The 23097-nt window shown below is 42.0% G+C and overlaps 1 long non-coding RNA gene across 1 annotated transcript in view; it reads right to left on the bottom strand.

Annotated features, from left to right (window-relative positions):
- The window catches only part of LOC133209952 (uncharacterized), a 33180-nt gene extending 10871 nt beyond the window's left edge, over positions 1-22309 (bottom strand). Inside the window, exon 1 of the long non-coding RNA XR_009724814.1 lies at positions 22195-22309. This is a non-coding gene — a long non-coding RNA (uncharacterized LOC133209952). The remainder of the gene's footprint in view (positions 1-22194) is intronic.
- Between the last annotated feature and the right edge of the window lie 788 nt (positions 22310-23097).

Below are 23097 nucleotides of genomic sequence, written 5' to 3'. Positions count from 1 at the left end.
TCTAGCAAAAAACTGTTTCCAAATAGAATCATAGAATGATATAGGGCAGAAGGGACCTTAAAGATGATCTAGTTCCTGCCCCCATGCCATGGGCAGGGACACATTCCCCTACACCAGGTTGCTCAAAGCCCCGTCCGATCTGGCCTTGAACACTTCCAATCAAAAGACTTTGCTCAGTACCTTTTTATAGTCTAATTAGAAATTTCCCTTGACACTGTTGGGTATTTAGCAAGTTTGAAGTATTTAATCTTATAGAACTGTTGTGGAACCCTCTTGGGTAGCCACAAAGTTGTGATCTATGGATTAATAAGGATCCCCTAGACCTTAGGGGGTGCTCTCTGCAGACAGAAACCCAGCACCTCTGGCTCTGGTGTAGATTTATCAAGAGAATAAGCCATAGTCTGGGCTGCTGCCACTGTCCATGAGCCACGGCAAATGCATTCCAAACAGAAGAAAAAGTCTTTTGGATCTTTGTATTGCCCCAAGGGTAACACAGTCCTGATGCAAACTGGAGCTCCACAATACCCATAAAAACTTACTAATGGTAACAGACTGCTGTACAAGTGAAAACACAGGTCAAGGACAGAAGATGTCCTTGCCTCAGTAGTTTTCCATTCCCTCATGATGCAAATGTCTCCAATGACTATCTGACCGTTCTCTTGGCTTGTTCTAGTCTTGTGGTCAAAGTACTAACTGTGATGAACTCGGGGTTCATGTGAGCTCAGCTCACGTGGTAAGTCAGACTCCAGACTCCCAGTCTGTGGGAGTAACTCCACAGATAGCAGTTCCTTAAGCAGACAGAGCTGTAGCGCTGTGCCCTTTGTTCTCTGCTGAATAAACTTGGGCTCATATAATTTAAGGAATTCTACTTAAAATTGGTTGGCATAGTGGAGTTTCTGCTGAAAGATGATTGAAAAAGGAGAGAAGTGAGTGATAGGAAGCAAAGCCAAACTGTAAGTGGTGTGAACCTTGTTTTCCTTTCCATAGTAAAACTAAATGTATGCAATCTAATTTCAAATGAGAGGATGCTTTTGAAATATATATAAAACATTTCACTTTAGTAAGAAGAAATGCTAAAAACTTTTTTTGCTAGCAAGCAGACATGTAGATGCCCTTGGCTGGCAGTCTGATACAACACAGGAGTGTCAAAGGGAAACTTTTCAAACTGCCACAGTACATGCTTTTTTTCACTTGTGAGTTTACTACTATAAAGTCAAGCAAATGAGAAAAATTTCCAATGTTTTGGGTGGTAATAAATCTTCCAGCACAGTGTTAACCAGCATCTTATGCAGTTTTGCTGGTTGATATTACTCCATATCCCACAGTACAAATTGTTGAAACAGGAGAAGGGGCTTAGGTACACATTTCAAACATTTCCTTCCTAATTTTGGTCAGCATCATATGACTACATGAGAAAAATAGCAAGGAATTTATCAATAATACAAGTATTTCTCTCAGGTTTTAGGTTAAAAAGAAACAGAACCAACAACTCTTCTTTCCCTGCTCCCCTTCCTTATTCCCATCTAACTGTTCAACAGACTTTGTGAGAAGCTTGGAACAATTTCCCTTTTCAACACTTCTAATTTAAATGACTTACTGGAAATGAATATTTCATGGCATATCAAGACCGTTCTTCAAAGCTTCGTCTCTTTAGTGCTAATTATTTCAACAAGACCTATACTAAAGGCAAATTCTGTCACTTCTCTATATTGTCTGCATTAACACTATAAAACTAGCTTCATATGGCAGTTAAAGTTCTCGTTTCTGGTATTCCCTCATTTTGACATTTTAGTGTCTTCCACATAAAGAAGTGACACAGTTTGAAGAGGCACAGGGTTTAGAAACCCTACAGATAACCAGCTATGGCCTCATTAGCAAAAAAAGAGCAAGATTGCTAAAATTTAATCCTTACTTCCCTTTCTCTTCAAGCCAAAGCCACCTTCAATTTCTATACTGGAAATTCCCATAGCAGTATCTGTAAATGAAGTAATGCTTAACATTCCAGGTCAGTTTGAAATAGTTGCCTGAGCAAGGAACCAAGGTCTTAGACACCCACATGTTTGGAGTTAAACTTAGAGAATTTCCACTAGACCTCACTTCTCTTGTCATAGTAAAAACAACCCCAAAACAAACAACGTTCCCCCTGTATTACTTTCACAATCAGATGTGCCCAGAGATAATAAAATACTATCCCCCTCCAAGCCCAATAATTATGTCATTTAATCAAATGGAAAAACATGCAGTACAAAGCTGTAAATCTTTTCCATGTACCTTGGCCAAGGTCAAGATGAGTTGTGTACAACCTGTCACTTGGGGTACCAGCGTTTCAGATGTACTTTCAGAGGCTTTTACCACAGCTCCTTCTTGCACTGTGCACACTGAGGCAAAGTGCAGACTCTTCTTCTCACCCTTTGAAATTCCCTCTTCTTCCTTTGCTCATGTTCAGCCTTCAGCAGTCCATCTCTCATCAGCTGCAATTAGGAAAAAGTCTTCCTTTGTCCTGGCTTCTGCCTGGTTCTCAAAGTCTAGCTGAGCATCCAAGTGGATCTTCACATTGAGAAGTCAAATAAGAAAAGCTGCTGCGAATGGCTTACAAAAGAACAGCACAAGGGGCTCATGGTCACATTCTGCCTGCCACTTGTTGGTATAATTCTCCAGGTGAGGGCATTAAGTGCTGATGGCTACTCTGTATTGCCAGAGCAGCATAAAGTAAGACCAGTGTAGCCAAAGAACAGTAGATGATACAAGAAATTGGAAATAATTTTCTGTCACTGACCAGCCTGAACCTGGGAAAACACCTCAAAGGAAGACAGAGCCAGAGTTTCAGCCTTCCACTAGTCATTCGCCAACCCCTGAGCTGAGTGGCGTAGGTCAACTTCGTTTTTCTAAAGTTGGCATTCACAAGAACCACACTTCTTCAGATACTCAAGGCAGCTTTTCCCTCAGTACCGACATATGGTCTGTGCTCATCCATGCTATGTTTTCTGATGGAGAGCTAGAAGGCTTTGCATACCCTTACCCATTCCCACAGCCAGTCTCCCAGGTGCCTAGCATCCTTATTCACAGTAATCGGTTATATAAAGCTGACAATTCAATCCCACTTTTATGAAGTTCAGATTTCTGTGAGGATGGAATTAACATCACAAAATAACCTGCTGCTTATTATCAAACTGTATATGTTTTGACAAGTTTGTTAGTTTTGGATGTGGATCTTAACTAACTCCCATTCCTTGACTATTGCAAGAGTGACTTTGGCCTCTTAAACACTCAGTAAACATGATCAAATAATAAACTATCTGAAATGAAAAGATGCTGTGGGATTAGCTCTGCATTTGAACTGAGCTCTTATTGTATTATTTAGCAAACACAAGGATAAATGCTTGTAAGGTGGTTCTTTCGAAATAGCAAAACAAGTAGGACCATTTGGGGAGATGTGTGAGTAGGATTAAGTCTTACAAAGAAAAATCCCTCATGACATTATAGCTGAAAAAAACCAAGGCTTAAAATTTTCTATTTGTCCATACAAACTATTGCAACAATTTCTGCAACAAAGCTGAAATGTTATCTGCAGACAGCCACTGGGGTACGAACTTAATGTTTGTATGTATGAAGCACCCTGGCATGCAGAGATGATCTTCAAATGCCAAAGACTGCTTCTCTGTTTTGCATTACAAAACATTTGCAGTAGTCCTACAGCATTAGACAGCACTGTTTATGATTGAGGGCCAGATTTTAATATTTGTGTTCATAGCTATTTATCTTTCACCCTAGCCCTTACAAAGTTTTCCTTCATCTTATGCTGTTTCTGTTGGGCGTGTGACCATATAAACTATATGAACAATTGTACTTCTGTCAGGCTAGTCACTGTGCTGGAACTGCCAGAATCTCACTGGGCTGATAAATTGCAGTTTGATAGCTGTTGCCAGACATAACAAGGATATATACTGATGTCAGTGAAGCTGTTTGTGAAGCAAGGCATTGTGCTCAAAGGGAATGAGGGTATCTCACAGTTGATCTGCTTGCTAGGAATGTGGAAGTTAGGGGAGTAACAACAGGCAGAAATACTGAAAAGTCTTTCTGTATGGTTAAACACTTATGTTGGGATTGCAAAATACTTGAAGAGGGAACAAATGTATTCATTAAATAAAGACTGATTATTGAAAATGATTCTTCACATGAAAACTGAAGCACAACAATGAGAAAGTATATATTCCAGCAGAATATCCATCGCTACCTACCTCCTTCTGTTGATACAATGACAGCTTAGGCTAAACCCATAGTAAGACTTAAATGAACTGGAACTCTTTTGCCTCTCTTAAAAACAATTGAACACAATGTAAGTTTGCCATCAGCTTTGGCAGCAAGTTCTTACTTGTTTAAACTCCTGTGTACACACTTTTGACTCTTTTGTCATAGGGACTTTTAAGTCATTAATTTGGCTTTGTTTGCACGGGCATGATGCAATCTGGACAATGTGGAGAGCGGCGTTTGAAAGGCATTGTTTGCAAGGTTGTGCTCGGTGACAGCAGCGCTTTGATCTTTCAAACGCTTGAAACGTGCTCACTCTGGGAAAGAGTGGAATAAATGAGGAAAAGAGAGTGATATTGGCCACTCAGCTGCCCCTACAAAGTCCTACCTGGCACATGCCCAAGTTTTTGGACAGGCAAAGGGCATGCCAGTGTTGTACGTGAACAGAAAGCCCAGGGTGGATCTGGTACTGGACACAAGTAATTCCCACTTCGTTTGCAATGCTTAACAAACAAATCTGTTTCAGTAATCTTTCTTCATTAACATTCTGAACTAAAACAATGCTTGCTTCAGTGAAACTGGAATAAGGAATATTCTAAAAGCATGAATAACTGATAAGACATGAATAAAGTTATTTCCATGTGTGATTATTATAAATGTGAGTTCTCTTTTAAAGAGAATACTGTAAGCAAATACATGATCCAGTTTATTACCTGAAATTGGCTGGATTATTTTGAAAATAGGATACACATGTTGGCAATTACTATTCTTCACTACAGTTAGGCCTTTAAAAAGTATACTTCATGGGTGCTTTTTCCTGTAGAAATTGTAGACTTTTTAGCTTGCCTTAATAGAAGATTTTGAGAAGTACCTTTTCAAAATATATATACAAACCTGACTTCTGAATCCATATTCAGGCATGAGAGGGCAGATCCAGACCCCATCGGTTACATGGGCTGGGGTAGAAGTTGGAAAGTCCTCCAGACAGGTGGGTTATACCACAGAGGGGGAGTAGGTATAACTCTTTCAGTGGTTAGCATGCTTTCCTATAGCCTCTGTCACTCAGGCTATGAGACCAAGAGATACAAGTTCTGTTCAATGAGAAGAGCTGTGTCAGTGCTCTGTTTCATTAGGACTATTGTATCCTGCAGGATGGTTGCTCTCATCGCATGATCTGTAAAATGCTGACAAAACGACCTTCCTTACTTCCTGTAGATGTTATTACGGGAACTTAAACTGCAGGCTCTTAGGTACCAGTTGCCAAAGAAAGATAGATTTTGTTGTTTTTTAGAGTAGCTTTGTGAGAAAAAGCTCTTCTGCTTGTTATAATTAGAGGAAGGTGCTGCACAACAGCAGCATGGCATTCACGACACTTGTGGGATGTCCAGGCCAAGTCCTTTTCTCCTGCCAGGCAGAGCCCTTGCTTTGCCCTGGGTCTGTTGTCTTGCTTAAGCACTAGGCTGATGGCCATTCTGGAGCAAGTCTATCTCGGAGTCAGAGCCTTCTCTTCCTGACACAACAGAATTGTGATTTAAGTTCTTCACAAGACTTGCGAGAGCTCTGTGCTGCAATGCACTGGTTAGAGTGGAGGGGGCAGGTTAGATCACATGGAAAGGAACAGCAATACAGATTTTAACCAGAGCACCATATTGCGCCTAAATGATGTACAGTTTGGACACATGGCTGGCAAAAAAAGACAGAGGCAATTCGAAGGTATTATTTATGTGATGGTTGCACTTTGGCATGTTAAGGAAATGCATGGTAATCCTGGCACTAATCCAGTACTGGGCTATGACATTACAAGGACATAGGCAGCAAGTAGGAACATGTCTGCAGAGATCATTAGGGATGATCATTCACTCTCACAAGACAAGGAATTTGTGGAGCAGATGTAGAAGAAAGAAGAAGAAACCCAGGCCCTGGACCTCTGCTTCAAGCCCATGATAATTTCCAAAGAATCCAATCGATGACAAAGTGTTTTGCAGACATTATGGGAGAATTTTGGATTCTGTTCGTCCCATCCTGGCATAGCTAACATGCAGGCAGGAGAAAGACAGACCTTACTTCTCCCTTCCCATCATGCAGCCTAGAAAAACAATGAATTATCACAACAGATATGAACACACCACAAATGAACATCCTATGTAACTGACTCCAGTACTGGTGGCTCACAGTTAAATGAGTTAGAAAGACATGAAGATAAAAAGTCAAGTTTAAAAGCTAAAGAGACTACCCCTGCCCTCAGCTAAGATTCTCACACAGCAGCTCCACAAGTAGAGGACTGCCACAGTTCAAGCGTTGTTTATTTCAACCAAAGTTTACCACGTGTCTAGTAGGAAGGATTCTCCCAGTGAAGGAGCTATGCCACTGCTGTCAGTGAAGGAGCTATATCACTCCTGTCAGTGAAGGAGCCGTTTCACTCTTGTCCCTCCTTTCATCACAGCAGAGACAAAGATGGCCAGGTGATGGGTTAGCTTAGTCTACAGCACTTCAGGCTTCATCAGAGGTGTAGCAAGGCATCACTTTTCAAGCAAAGCCTGGGATAAAATTACATTAGATGCCATACCAGTCTTCAGCTGCCCTGAGCAGGCCAGTAACACAGGAAAACATTTTTCCCTATGTTATATCTTTCCCAAGAAAAATCAGATTATTGTTTGATGCCAATTCTAATGTCACTGTTTAACAACATGAAATAATTTGTTATTTGCAAAAGGAATGGAGTTAAAATTGAAAACATTATAAATCTTGCTAGAAAAAAAATGGTCAAATTACATGAGACTGAAGTATGTCCTCAAAACTCTTTAAAGAGTCTTAGAAATGCAGTATGGGGAGAGAGATGCCATCCACTTAGACCTTTAGTCCTAACCACCACCATGACTACACTAAACAGCAGAATAACCAATTTAGGAGGCATCAGAAAACATGGGGGCAAAATGAGCAAAGCACCCAGCAAAGCCAGTATTCCATTTTGTTCTACAAAGCCAAGGGCTGTTTTCTTGTTTTCATAAAATTAAATGAAGCCCTGCCCTTTTTTGTTAGAAAATGTTCATCTTTTTACAGCAGCTGTCTGCTCAGACAAGCAGAAAAATTCAAACAAATCCTTATAAAGGCTCTTTTTTTACTGTAAGACCAAATAAACAGTTGAGGGAGTTATTTCTTGGAAGAATGAGAGAAGCATTTCTGCTCTGCCTCTACATTTGTGGCTGTTAACTGGTGACAGCAATTAAAAGTTATTGCCCTGTAAATTGTTTCCATTACCAGCCCAGTTCATGTGTTGGAGGGAGGCAAAGGTGAGCAGGCCCACGCCGGTCAGTGGATTTCTCAGGTTGGCAGCCAACACTAGCACTATTGCTGTTATGTATTTCTCCCTGTGATGGACGTGCACTGGAGCTGAGCTCCATCAGCCTTTGCAGGATGAGCACTGGCATGCATCACATATCACAGAAGCCCCAAAGGGCTGACATGATTGACTCCACTTTGACATGTCCGAGTCTTTGCTGCATGTTTGGCTAAGCCATAAGCCATCTAATGGCCTTATCAGCCACCTGCAGAGGATTAGACGGACATCCCATGACTAAGGTTTCATAGCAAGCCTGGGCAACTCATGGTGGCAGCAGCTCTGGCATGTGGGGAGCTGAACCACAGGGTCCCATGGCCCCAGGACTGCATTTATGCACCCAGGCTTTACAAAACAGACATCTGTCACTGTTCAGACACAGGGAATTTGGATGGGTTTTGGCAGATGGCTCCAGTCCTCGTATGCATTACAGTCTGGATGTGACCAGACTGTAACCAAACTGTTACAAGTCAGTGATGGAGACTTTGGGAACTGCTCATGAGACAGAGACCCTTCATCACAGTGAACCCCAAGCCAAGAACTGCAGCAATGCATGGAGAGATGCATTAATCTTATATATATACCAAAACTATAAGGTATTAGTTTTGTGGTTCATACAGTAAGCAAGGTATTATTAATAGCAAATGTGACCTTTGCTCTCAGACATAGAATTTGCAAAGCTGTGAAGCCCGGTATCTGATACTGTAGAAATCGCACCAGAGATGACCACCAAAACTGTTTTTAACTGGCCATTCTGGAGGTGTTTCCAAATCTGAAAGCCTTTGTTTGGGAAATCTTCTAAGTTGCCAGGTGACAATAAGGTTACCATAAATAGAATTTAAAGAATCTGGGTGCTTTGTGCAAAAGTGAACAGATAGGATCACAACCTATCTTATGCTAAATACCTCTGTTATTCAGTCACCCCTCGATTTTAATGTTAATATTTTCTAATGCTTGACTTCTGTTATGGTAGGAATTACACTACTGTCGTTTGGTCAACTTTAGCAACTATTACTTTCATTAAAACCAGTGGAATCAAGGTTTGATGCAAACTTATTTACAGCAAAGCCAAGCAACCAACACACCCAAACAAACCCCAAACCCTGTAATTTATAGAACGCTTTCCCTGATGCAGTTTGTGCACAGCTCCATTAGAACCATGAGGGAATATCCTTTTCAAATCCTTTTCAAGGCTGAAGAAGGCAAGTGCCAGATGGAGCACGCTTTATAGTGGATCTATACTGACTCTTTGTAAGTCATTTAAACTTTAGCAACTGTTTGAGATGTCTTCAGGTTCTCTGATTATAATCTGTTCTTTTCAGACCAGACATGGACGTCCTCAAACTGAAACAGTTTTCCAACCAGCACTGCAGAGGATTAAAAAAGAAAAATGTCCTTTCTCCCTTACACAGTTAAGGGAAAACCCACAACGAGGAACTGAAAACCAACACTCTGCTTTCACAGAGAAATTCCAAGAAACGGTCTCTAAGAAGGATGAAATGTTCGACAGTTTTCAAGCTTATCTCAAGCAGGTATCATTGTAAAAATGGCTACAAGGCACTTTTGTTAGTGCTACAAAGTGCTACAAATTTAACTGGAAGCAGAATTTTGTCACAGCAGTGACACTGCTACTGCAAGCATTTTGCAATGGAGAAAGCAGCTTTAGTAGCTGACAAAAACATATATATTGAAAGAAATGGTACATTACCCAGGTCAGCATTATGTTTCACCTCTGATTTCCTTCTCTTTTTCCATACCCTCTGCACATTTCTTTCTTGCTGAAGGCTATAATTCTTGAGAGAGGAGGTAGTGAGGCTCTGTACAAATATAATAGTCTAAACCTGTCTTTTTTTCTGCAGATAGAGACCCAAAAAACTCAATGATTTACAAGACAACACCTCTGCTTGAGGCCTTCTTTCAACTTATATTAATTAAAAGTATGTCCTTGATACAAAGGGGAATCAGTGAGGTGGGAGGTATTGCGTTCTATTTAGCAGAGAGCAACATAATAGATGCCATTAAAGTCCTTCTATACTGTTCATCCCTGATGGCATAAATTTAGCAAGTGTTAAAAGGTCTAATGCCTGTAAAACTTAGACATGTTACAGCAAGCCAAAAAAGAAAGAGAACTAAAAAGAAGGGGTGATTATGCATTCTCTTAGGAATCTGTCTGAGGAAGTGATGGGTGTAGCTGCAGTGTTCTTTGGCTTTGGTGAGTCTAGAGCAGGAAGTACTGTGGGATGTCCCTGGGGAAACTTACAGAAACAAAAGCTAAAAGTCAGAGAAAAATAAAGATAAGAGAACTGATAGAAATCCTTGGGAGAAATAAATCTCCTATTGGAATGAGAGTCTAAGAAGAGTAATATCTTCCTTCTGGAGTTAACAGTTTATCGCAGAAGAAGAAATGAAAAGCTATAGCAACGATGGGCTCCCCCAGAGCAGTTACTTGGACCTCTAACAGAGAAACAATAGGAGTTTTCTTTTTTTATTCTGCTATTTTGTTAGTTATGGCTGTAATGGCAATTTAGGCAACAGAAAGAATTTCTAAAACACTTGGGGAAGCTGTCAACATTTTGCGACTGAGTATTATTTTGTGATTTATACAAAATGAGTGGGGCTCAGTGCAGTCCTAATCTTGCCCTCCTCACTGCTGACCCCAGAGCCACTTCTAAGGTGGTGCTGTGAAAGTCTACACTTAGTACTGGAAAGATTGATCACTGACAAATGTGGTTTCACAAAATGTTCAAAGTAGTCATGTGGCCTTGTGTTGGACTTCTTTTCCTAAAAGCAGAAGTTACCGGCTTAGGTCTAGTCCGGAACAATATCATCGGTTGTTTTCTGTGTATTCAGAAAGTCCTGCTTTGTTTGCAGAAATAGACCAGAGAACAAACAAAAGTAATTTGCTAGCTTCAGCAAAACTGTGTATTTGAAGTTGGAGGCAAGTATCACGATAACTTCTTGCCTGAACATTTTGGGCCAGACTACATCAAGAGGTGGAAACCAGAGTTAAGTTCAACAATGCTATTTTGCTAGTTCCCAGTAACTGACCATCTGACTCTGGGCTGAGCTACCCCATGGTCAGAGTCCTGAGCAAGGTATTTGCTCCCCAGATGCTGCAGAAGGGTGCAAGTGACCAGCTGCCCTGCAAATAGACATTTTAAATGTAGCCTCAGCATCTGCAAGTGGCAGCCAACACCTTCACCAATTTTGCAAGAATTAATGTTTATCGTGTTAAGCTTCCTGAAGGAAGAGAGGGACTAGAATTAATCCTCTTGAAGCTATTTATTCTGCCGCTGCAGTTTTTTTAAGCATAGAATTTATTGCTGTAAAAAAAAGAGACATGTGCCTAATGCTAAAGTTGCAGTGCCCAATGTTTTATATCCTTGTTTACTTTGCAGTGTCATTCAAGCTTCAGTGCTGACTGGGCCAAGTAGTCTTAATAATAACTGTTTAATAACATTACGCCAGCTTCTCATGAAGCTTCCACATTAAAAATACACTGCTGGCAGATTGAGAAGAGAAAAGGTTCAGATAAAAATCCTCCCTCTTGCATAGTCATCTGTAGGATTGTTTGTGGACCTAAACATGTGAAGAATATAGCTTTCACCCACAGATGGCGATGAACACAATCTATGCCTTCCCAAAGATAGAAAAATACATATTTAGACTCAAAGAAATGTCAACATATAGCTTGCGGAAAGGGATCTAGTTTATGTCGAAACAGTATAATCAATTTGGCATGAAAAAAGTGAGAGTCAGATCAGTATCTACCCATTCATCAGGCTCCTGAGAACCAGGAGAGCGCAGACTCTGAGAAGAAAACTGCCTCATCCTAATAAGGCAGAGCTGTTTGCTAGAGACATAGCCGGGATGCCTTCTATATGAACTAATGCAAGCCATCAGAAGAGCTGCTTCTGTCTGGCTGAGGAGCAGTATCATCTTTCCATCAGTGACAAAGTATGATCGTCTTTGCAGGACTATTTGTGCTGAGTTGCACACAAATGATTTGCTCACATGCGTGCTGCATGAAAATCTCATGTTACAAGAAAAGCTTCTTCCTGGTGTCCTGGGTTACCCTCTGCATCTCCTTCAATATGAAAGCACAGTAAGGGAGAAAAAAAAAAGCAGTCATCATGACTGAATATTCACAGGGAATATAAAATTATAGCAAATATTTGAGTTACTTTTGACTCCGCAGTAAAATGATGTTGCTTCTTAGTCTGAATTGTCAGGCCCTTCCTTTGTTTAGATTTAACCTGATATGACTGAATCCTTTAGGAATAATAGCTGTGCTTCAGAACAGAATCAACAGCTCAGAAGAAGGGCATCTATCCAAACAGCTATGCTTCTGCCTATTGCTGAGTGGAGGTAGCAGGGTGTCCACTGAGGTAGGAGCTGCTGCTCACATATTTTGAAGAAATGCCTTTATTTCTTGATGTATTTATAACATTCATATCCAGCACTTTAATGCGTTTCAGGGAGAGCCATATCTCCCTGCTGACGTCAAGAGAAGCAGCTGAAAACAGGCCAATAACAGTTGATGGGTTTTAAAGCAGGCTCTGTGGCTGTGCAGGAAGGAGAAGATTTCTTGTTACAAAAACAAATAAGAAAAATGTCATTTACAAAAAGAAAGTAAATCATGACAAAATTATTCGTGTTTTGCTGTAGCTCTTCCATTCTGTTGCCAAAAAATGATCCTTCCTACAGCAAGATTTCCATCTGAATTATTAGGAGATTTGCTTGATTAAGGACTGCAAGATATGGCTTTTGCACCATAACTTCATTTTGGCCTATTAGCATTGTAGGCTTTTCTAATTCAATCAGAAATACCCAGTACATTAAAACGAAAATGAACACTTGGCTACATCTACCAAATCTCACTGTTTTCTCTCCATAATTATAAACATCTACCCAAAACACAGAGACATTTAATACTTTCACAAAGAACCTTTTTCTACTGCCTGCAATAATCAAGTATGGCTCCATTGGCTTCCTAATAACGCTCTGTGCCCACCTTCCAGATTTCTTCCTGGAGGAGGGTATTAGTGGCTTTACAGAGAACAAGGAATGGTGGTGAGGGTAGGAGAACACGCTGTGGTGCTCTTGGGTAAATAAACAGTGTGATTGAAAAGATTAAAAGATTTTGTTTAAACAGAGATGTGTATCTCTGAGCAGAAGAAAGCACAAGCTCATTCAACTTGCATTTTTATAAGGTGGTTTGCTTATCATCATTGAGGCTCCCTAAAGTTTGGCTACAATTAATTCTCAGTTTGGAGGAGATTCTCTTGTTTGCTCATCAGTTATTCAGGAAATGAAGGCAGCCCTGACATTCACATGCAGAAAAGGGCCTCCACCACAAACATGCTCCTTTAATAGTAAAAATACAAGGTATACAAGAGGTGCACTAGGCCGAGCACCCCTATAACTAATAAAGCAGAAGTGCAATTTTGGAAGGTATTTTAAAAACCCCTTCTAATGAATGCATACACACAATTCAAGGAAAATTATGATGGGTATCTATGATGTGCCATCTCCTACAGACATGCATTGCCTCTACCAACAAACCACACGCCAAACTCTATCTGTGACAGGAAAGAAGCTGGGTCTGACTAGGATCTACAATTTACTTACAAGGCTTCCTATTTCACTTGCAATTTTTTAATAACTAGTCATGTGGTTTCAACAGTGGCAACTTCCTTACTTGAGTTACGGTTGACAGTTCAAATACCCATATTTGAGTAAAAGGACAGACTCAGTTATTTGAACTCATAGATCATGGAGCCGTCCATCTCCATTGGAGCAACAGAGAGAGGGATCACAGTACACCCTGCAAAGAGATCGAAGTGTGAGCAAGTGTAGGCCACTTGTGTGGCAGAGCACCACTGAAGCTCTGCCAAGTCCTTATGGATTACTCAGTACAAAAATTCACCTGAAATTTAACTGGCATCTTCTACAGGTCAAAAAAAAAGAATTATAGAATCATAGGTTAGGGCTGGAAAGGACTTTAAGAGCATCAAGTTCCAACCCCCCTGCCATGGGCAGGGACACCTCCCACTAAACCAAGGCTTTGTCCAACCTGGCCTTGAACACTGCCAGGGATGGAGCATTCACAGCTTCCCTCGGCAACCCATTCCAGTGCCTCACCACCCTAAGAGGAAAGAATTTCCTCCTTATATCCAATCTAAACTTTCCCTGTTTAAGTATTAACCCATTACCCCTTGTTCTGTCACTACAGTCCCTAATGAAGAGTCCCTCCCCAGCATCCCTATAGGCCCACTTCAGATACTGGAAGGCTGCTATGAGGTCTCCACGCAGCCTTCTCTTCTCCAGGCTGAACAGCACCAACTTTCTCAGCCTATCTTCATATGGGAGGTGCTCCAGTCCCCTGATCATCCTCGTGGCCCTCCTCTGGACTTGTTCCAACAGTTCCATGTCCTTTTTATGTCGAGAACACCAGAACTGCACACAATACTCCAAGTGAGGTCTCATGAGAGCAGAGTAGAGGGGAAGGATCACCTCCTTCTACCTGCTGGTCACGCTCCTTTTGATGCACCCCAGGATACGGTTGGCTTTCTGGGCTGTGAGCGCACACTGCCAGCTCATGTTCATTTTCTTGTCAACTAATACCCCCAAGTCCTCCTCCTCAGGGCCGTTTCTGAAAAGAAGCATCACCTCTCTGTCCCAAGCAGACAAGACACGAACAAAAGCTGTGACATTACCATTTCACATGAGACAGAAATTGCCATTTACGGCCACCTCTGCATTTTTCTCCTTTGGATAAAGGACTTCACTCCTCTGCACCAGAATCTCTCAGCACACATGAAACAATAGTGACCTATCTAAGCATAGTTACTCAGCACTGCGTAACTGAGCCTCTACAGCTGAGCAAGGTATTTGCTTGCTAAGCCAAATTTGGAGCGTTGTTCTGCTTACCCTAAAGAAATGCTCCGTCATCATTCCACTGCTTACCTCCACAGAAAGCCTGGTGACTCAGAAGTGCCCACTCTTGGGCAAAACAAAAATGAAAGGAAGACATTAGAAAGTAGAGGTACAAGAAAAGAAACCTCCTTAAAACCAGGAAAGGTCTTTTTTAAACATTTATTTTGAAGTTGGCTTGCCATAGAGGAAAACTTCTTTCCTCTTCCTCCATGTGGCTTGAGTTCTCTAAGCAAGCTCTGAGTCCAGACTGTGGTTGGGAGGGAGCTCACTCATCTTTAACATCAGTTGTAATGCAGGTTTACTAGAGCTCCTGCATTCTGGTTGAGAAATAGTTCCCTCATTTCACTGCTCTCTTCACTCCCTTAAGTTTCTCTCTGCTCTCACCATGGCACTATGATGAGAGAACAGTGAGTCCAGTCCCAACCAATCATTCTGAGTATGTATTTCAACATTGTTGTGGTTAATTAACTTGTCAGATAGCAATCTAGGAGCAGTTGAATATATAGGTCCCTCAGGCATGCTGCATATTTTATCCTCACCGTATCACTAATTATAACCATAGTTGTGATTAGAATGCTGAGATTCACATTTTTACACCTCGCTCTTTCCTTGCCAGCCTTAAGTTTCATTTCAGCCTCCTCTCTCTGGCTCCAGCAGCAAAGAAAACAGGCATTGGTGACGGGGAATGCCTGCCAATGCAGCAGAGGCGAGCCAATGCTGATCCTGCTTCCAGTAACATGTCCTGGCTGAGCATGTCCAGACTAAAAAGTCATTATAGCCAAACTTACACATCCTCAGGAGCAGCTAGTATCACTAAGTACTAAAATGAACAGCACTGTCATCAGAAGCTTCTTGAACAGACAACCTTTAGATTAATGGGGAAATTGGAAGCAGGTATAAAACTAGATTTTTCCTTATACTGGAGGGCATTTCTTATGCTTAGTTGCACTAATAAAACCTAACTCCTTGAAATGCTCCTCCTTTCAGAGAAACATTGGGGTCTTTGCAAAGGGGAATTCAGACCAACAGACCTGTGGGTTCATGTGTGTGAGGAATGGAAAAAAGAAAAAAGGATACAAGGCAACATCAAGAATGACTTATGCAAGACTCAAGTACCTGATCACAGGCTCCCTTTGCTTGGTTGCCTCCTAGCACTGGAAAGAACCTAGTTTGATAGATACTTACTTCTTCCACTCACAATGCTCAGGTGCCCTGACCTGTACCACTTTGTAGATCCAGAACTGTCTCAGCTCAGACAGAGCAGAGAATCTCAGCACCCACCTCTGCTTCAACCTTCTCTACACCCAGACAGATACCATGGTGGTGCTTGTCTGCCAGATGCAGACAGATACCATCATGATGCCTGTCTTGTAGAACAGAGGATGAGGTAGGGTCCTCTTAATTCATGACAAGTCTGATGCTTAGCTGCTTCTGTCTGGGGGCACGAAAGCTGTGATTCTGAGCAGGACGTCTGTCGCTAGGTGACAGCTTTATCCTTCATGAAGCAATACTCCTCATCCCACCTCCTGAAGCCTTGACACAGCTCAGGGAAGCACTTGCCATACTCAGGGCACTCCAGTGCAAGCAGAGAATTCTGGTTACTGTCTCTGCTGCCAGAAATGCTTGCATATATTACTGTTTAATTGCCAAACACAACTAATCTTAGGGGTAGGAACCACAGCTCACAACTCCCCCTTCCTCACAAGTGCCCTAAGCATTAGCTTACAGTCCTGCAGCTTTTTTTGTTTCTTTGTATTCATGCTTTTAATTAATTTTGGCTTGGTGGCACACATTCAAGAGGAGAGGGGAAGGGTGTTCTTCCAGGATAAGCAGTTCCCTTGAAAATAGGACGTGTGGATTTGAATTCTCTCAGGTTGAGAAGGGAAGCGAATATAAATCTCCTGCTTTCTATGCAAAGGCTGTAACCACCCACTGCTATGGGAAAGGTGCACACCTGACACACCCAGCAAGCCATACCCAGCTCCTTGAAGGAATGCACCTTGGAAGCGTCCCCAGGGCAGAGCCAGGACCAAGTTCCAGCAGGAAGGCTTCTCCCTGAAGCTTGAAGTAGGACATTTCACTCAGATAATTATTCGGGCAACTTCTTGCTGAGCATATGGACTTGGCACGGGCTCTTTGACTGCTAGACTCAAACGTTAGGGGAAAAACAAAATAAATCAGTGATTTTGTCTAACAATCACTATGATAAAACTGGCACGGTCTGGATTGAGCCAACATGTACAAGTGCTACACTGACCTTACAGTTCGGGTGAAATGGTCTCATACCTGATTCAGTTACGTGTTTGGCTGAAACGCACTTTTCCCCCTGTCGTGGTTCAAGCCCAGCTGCCATGCAGGCCACTCTCTCACTCCCCACCCTTCTTCCCCACCCCACTCTGGAGGGATGGGAAGGAGAATCAAAAGAATGTAACTCCCATGGGTTGAGATAAGAACACTCCAGTAACTAAGGCATAACACAAACCACTGCTGCTACCACCAATAATAATAATGATAAGGGAAATAACAAGGGAAGAGAATACAACCGCTCACCACCCGCTGACTGATACCCAGCCTGACCCAAGCAGTGATCTCGCCCTTCTGGGTAACTGCCCCCAGTTTATATAGTGGGCATGACGTGCTGTGGTATGGAATACCCCTTTGGCTAGTTTGGGTCAGGTGTCCTGTCTCTGCTTCCTCCCGGCTTCCCCTCCTCCCTGGCAGAGCTTGAGACTCAGAAAGTCCTTGGTCAGAGTAAACATTACTGAGCTAAAACATTGGTGTTATCAGTGCTGTTCCCAGGCTGAAAGTCAAAAACACAGCACTGCACCAGCTACTAAGAAGGAGAAAAATGACTTCTACTGCTGAACCCAGGATACCCCCATAACTTCTTTTCATGCAATGTTGGCACCAGGCCTGGGTTACTCAGGGCTCATCAAACTACCAAAAAGCTGGCTGAGGGCATGATCTTTCTGCAAAAATGTCTACAGATATTCACAAAGTGGGCTTAGATCATGTGCTGAATTTTGTAGGCTACTGTGAAGGTGTCAAACGATGACCACTTCAGGCATCCATAGCAAAGGCCTAGGAGCTGGAAAGGCTGTGACCCTTCCAGTCCTTTAAACCTGACAGCCTTGTGTGCCAAACATCAAAAGAATCTGAAATAAGTTACCATGTTACATCATGTTGATTCAACACAAACAGACATATTTTCACTTCAGCTTTCCCTGTGCTTTGAGAAAAGTGCAATCAAAAAAACCCAAAACAAACTATGAAATGGAGTATGCCCAAGCCTGCTACGTTTTGCTAATTTCAGTTGATTTACACTAACAGGATTTTTAGTTCAACCTACCACCACTGTCCTGCAATAATTACTCAGACTGTGGTGAGATACACAGCCTTATTTTCCTTCTCGGCCCAGAGTGAATGATTCAGCATTGCATGTTTCATAGTCTGAGTCATAAATGTTGAAACTGATTACACAGAGGAATTGGGGCAGTCTTTTACTTTGCTTGCTTAAAGATCTACTGAAATTCATTGAGACATTTACAGTTCCCATGAAACTTGGGCTTCTAACTTGAAGCTTTTTATTTTTTACCACCCACTGTCAGGACAGCAGCTCCGAGGCTGCAATACGTGTTCAGAAACTGCAAGAACACTGAAAATCCCTGGGATTTAATGAGGGGGGAGTATGTGATGAACACTACTTAAGCTGGCTTTCTTCTAGCAGTAAACAGGTATTAGAGGAACACAGGCATATTCTAATTCTCAGTGCTGCGTAACCCAGTGAGAGCCCCTGTTCCTTTGCCTACAAAGAATTTTAGTATTTAATAAAGTTTCTGTTTACTGAAATTACTCTTTCAGCTCTCCAGCACCTCTGGGTAGCAGAATAATGCAGTTAGAGTCCCCCCAACCCTTTCTGTTCCAGGATAAACAAACCCACCACCCCTTTAGCTCTTCTTTTGTCATATGCTCAGCCTCCTCCTCAGTCCCCCCATTTTAATGGCTCACCACTGAATTAACCTATTTGTCAATAATTGCAGTTGATTAAAACAACGTGCTGGTCTTGCTATTGGAAGTAAGCCCAAATACACGAGAGTGCAGGCTGAAAGACAATAAAGTGTGTTGGGTTTGGCTTTTGATTGTTTGTTGGTTTGGTTTGGCTTGGGTTTTTAAATTATTTTATTTATTTTTATTTCATTTATTTTTATTTTAAAGGTGGGATTTTGTTTTTTGCATATGGAGCCAGTTGTGGTCAACTCAACAAGAGTCATTTGTTCCTCTGTTGAAGTCTATACAGAGCTGGAGTAAATCTACTACAGGAAATGCAGCAAAGCCGGGGTTATTTGAAGTTGCTCTTCATACAAGTGTAACTGACTTGATCCCTCTACACCAAATCCAATGCCCAAGCAGATTAATGTTTGCCATTTTGGAACAGAGATCTGGAGTGATACTTTTCTCACTTCCCTTTAACAGCCCCAGGACAGGAGCTAGCTGCTATCTAGGTAGCATCTAACAGAAAGGGCACAGCTCAAGGCAATGCGGCTAGTGTAAGAAGAGCACTAGCGATACCTACTTCAAATTTTGAATATGCTGCCAGTGGAAGATGTTAGGAACTTATAAACATGGTGGCCATTTAAATGGTTGTGTTACATTAGATACAGTAATGCAGATCTTCATCCATCTGCAAGTACCGTGCAAATGTTTTATGCAATGCTAAATTATTTTCTCTTCTTCTGCAAGCTGATGGGCACTGAAATGGAGGCTTTGGGGCAGACCAAAGGAACTGATGGATCAACCTAGGCAGCCTGTTCATTACACTTCCTACATGACCAGGACTGGGCAGGATTTTCTGCACAGCATGTTCCTCTTCCCCAGCCTCACAAGGCAAATTAAAGTACATCCAATTAAGACATAGAGGAAGCTTCAGCTAGAAGGAAATAACCTGATTTGTGTGTCACTGGGACATGAGGGTGATATATCCATCTTTATTAAAGCAAACAGAAAAAGGATAACAATGCTCTACAGTACAGGGCCGCAACACAACCCTTACTGTAAATAGAGGGTTTAAATATTATTCTTAGAAGGATCATGTTTTAAAGAGTTGCCAGAACCCTCACTGGCCAGTACTAATGTCCTCTGACATGTGGGCAGTTGTATTTGTTTAAATGATTTGGGTTTGTGACAACCTTTGTCCCCAGTGAAGGGTCATCCCCAACACACCCCATTATAGCTTGTTGTGCTCCAGCTTGACTTTGTGCGTATTTCACACCTTGCAATCCTCCCTTTGGTGGTCATTTTTGCAGCACTATACTTCAGTACTGCTCTGATCAACTGGTTTCCTGTCATAACCTTAGGAATCATACAATTGTTTAGGTTGGAAGACATTTAAGATCATCAAGTCCAACTGCAAACCTAACACTGCCAAGTCCACCACTAACCATGTCTCTACCTGCCACATCTACATGTCTTTTAACCACCTCCAGGGAAGGTGACTCCACCACTTCCCTGGGCAGCCTGTTCCAATGCTTGACAACCCTTTTGGTGAAGGAATTTTTCCCAATATCCAATCTAAACTTTCCCTGGTGCAACTTGAGGCTGTTTCCTCTCTCCCTGGACTGGATTCCACTGTCTCCCAATCACAGAACAGTTTCATGAAGAGGAGCACGGATGTGAGGTAAATCAGTGCCCACCAAGAGGGAAGAGACATGCACATGCTGATGCCTGGGCACAGCCACATCACCTGGTCCTTCCCAGTGCTGTGTAGCTGCTCAGCAAAGCAGGAGGGCTTGCTTTGCTTACTGCATGCATTTTCAAAAGAGGACTACTACTGATGGGAGGACTACTACACAGCAGGGTGGGAAGTGATTTGCAGTGAAAGTGAGTAACACTGCTGTAAACCTTCTATAGCTTCCCACCTAAGGCCTCAAAGCATTTCCCAGCTGCTAGCGTAGTCGCAGGAGCTCCCCAGAACATGGCATTCCTGAGCACAGGGGCTCCCACAGCATACCCAGAGTGGCTGCTCACCCCTATGACATCTTACTGTGAACTCCTTCCTGGTGCTGAGATGTTTTGGTTTTAGCTCTGGCTGGGAACATTTCAGTTGCATCAGCGCAGAGCTATTCTGCTCCATGGGCAGCCTCCCAGACTAATGCATGAGATTTAAAAGCTTACTTAGTAAATATCAGATTTCATGTTGTTTCATCTACCGTTTCCCACCCCAGTTCCAGGGCCAAGGACAAAAGCAAGGATGTAACTTTGCATCCAGTTGCTGCCGGTCTCTTCTCCGACTCTTCCTCTCTCCCAGAGTTTCCAAACAGCAATCATTATCACTTCCCCAGCAGTCACTCCAACCTCACATCATCATAAAGCCAAGTGAGGCCATGGCATCTCTTCAGGAACACAAGAGAAAATGAGACCCAAGACATCCACAAACTAGCAGTAGAAGGTAGAAACTATTTCAGTCTGCTCCTGGGTTTAAAGAGCCAGCTGCCAGGACAAAAGACTATTGAAAATGTCCTCCACAAAGACCCACAGCAAATGAGAAAGGTCAGCGGTGGCAAAGCTGCTAAAGAGACGCTAACCGTAGCTAATTAAATGGGCTGCTGCCTAGCGGTCTGAAACCCAAGCATTTCTCTGAGAGATAGTTTAATTCTCTGAGACTTCGCCAGCCTTGCGTACTTTGCTGCTGTAGCTCCTACAAGACAAAGATGTTTCTTTTCCTTTCTCTCATTATTCATACCTTAAATGCAATACTCTGCTCTCCTTTAGGGCTTTTTCCTAGGAAAAGTAGGTGAAGGTAGGTAAAGGGTAGAGCTGCAAAACCTCGCCTACCGGCCATTAGTGGACACTTCTGAATACAATTTGCAGGTGCACAAACATTTCAGTGCAATTTTTTTTTTTAACTTAGGAAAAGTTGTTTTTTTTTTTTTAAACTTAGGAAAAGTTTTAGCACTTGAAATGGCCACTTCCAACGTTTTCCTGATTGATTTTTCAGTTCAAAATTAAGCAAGATTCCTGTTAGGTCCATTTTAGTTTGCCATCTCCAAGTCAGCATGTGTCCCCCTTTCTAGCACGTCTCTGTTCCTTCCCTGCTGGAAATAAGCTGGGGGATTTGCATGCTATTTTCTCAGTGACTCATTTTGCAAATATGGCCATTTCACAAATATTATTTCTGCAGGCAGCCATCCCCTTCAGATCCTTTATAAAGGAAATTACTCAATCAATAAAGTTAATTTTCACTCCCCCCTGAAGCAGCCACCTACCCCAGCAGATGTTCAGAAACAGGCGAGAACAAAGCCGGAAACCTCCTCAGATCCAAGCATCTCTTGCCAATGTCCTCCTGCTGCTACGGATGAAATTAATACTTTCTCTGTAATAGGAAGCAGTGCAGAGAGCAAGACCATGTTCTGTTGCTTTAATTAGTGAACAAAGATTAACAGCAGTAATGAGCTCTGGTCCATTCTCACTATGCCTTGAGTCAACCCACTTCTACTATAGATAGTGTTTTGTTGAAACAAATTCAAAGGTGACATTAACCCTAACCAGGTGTCCGTGCACAACACAAATTACCACAGTTCTGAAATCAGCCCAGTGGGACAGAGGAGCTGGTCTCATTGCCCTGTTTCATCCAGGAGGAGGAGGTCCATACTGGAAAGAGAGCAAAGCCTTACCTGGAGCTCCTGAGGAGATCTTGGAGCCGCGTTACTTCAGCTTAGGTGTGAATGTCACTGGGGAGACCCTCAAAACGTCTTGAGTAGGGTCTGTTTTTGCAAACCTGCAACCTGTGGCAAGTAACACACAATAGCATTAACCGCAGAAGGAAAACACACAACAGTCTTTCTGCAGCTCTTTTTTTTACGATAAGAAAACAAGGTTCAGTATAACATACACTAAAAACACAATCTTGGGATCTAATTAGTCTGTTTTACATGAATATGGTGTTCAGGAGCAAGTCCAGAATTAAACTAAGAAAGCTTAGAATTAGGTTGTTCTCCAGAAGGTTCTTACCTGGTCCAGATTCTTGCCACATGCAATTTCCCTGATCCCAACAAGCTGGCAAAGTTAGCAGAGAAGTTATCCCCAGTTTGAACATCCTTGGGATGTTCATCACACTGGGGTAGAAGGGGCACTAACACCCTTAAGCAGGATTTAGTGAGTGCATTAGCTGACCTTAGATAAAGTTTGGAATAAGACAGGAAAATGAAGGTTTAAATTTAAAATTTAATTAAAAGGTAAATAAAAAAAAAAGAAATAGAGTAGTTCTCAGGCATAATATCAAGATGTTAACAGCTGAAGCAGGCCTCCAGAGAGGCAGGGGGCATGGGGGTGGGAGGGAAATAAAAAGGAAGAAAAATCACTCAGTTATGGAAAAGGGGGTTTTGTGATTTCTTGAGTGAAATAAATATTATGAAGTGACTCAGAAATTCAGTACCAATGTAGAGCATCCATCCTTGCAGTGTGTAGAGCATAATGTAAGAGAGGTGTAAAAGACCTGGAACCACTGATTTTAAGCCTCTGATATGAAGCTAAAACCAAAGTAGAACTACTGTGAATGCTATGGTGTTATGCTAATA

The sequence above is a fragment of the Neopsephotus bourkii genome, unplaced genomic scaffold (genome assembly GCF_033783945.1).
Source record: "Neopsephotus bourkii isolate Nb327-2 ecotype Australia unplaced genomic scaffold, CSIRO-AGI_Nbou_v1 NB_379, whole genome shotgun sequence".
NCBI classification, from domain to species: domain Eukaryota; kingdom Metazoa; phylum Chordata; class Aves; order Psittaciformes; family Psittacidae; genus Neopsephotus; species Neopsephotus bourkii.
The sequence above is the reverse complement of the archived record's forward strand: the minus strand, read 5'-3'. Positions and strand labels throughout refer to the sequence as shown.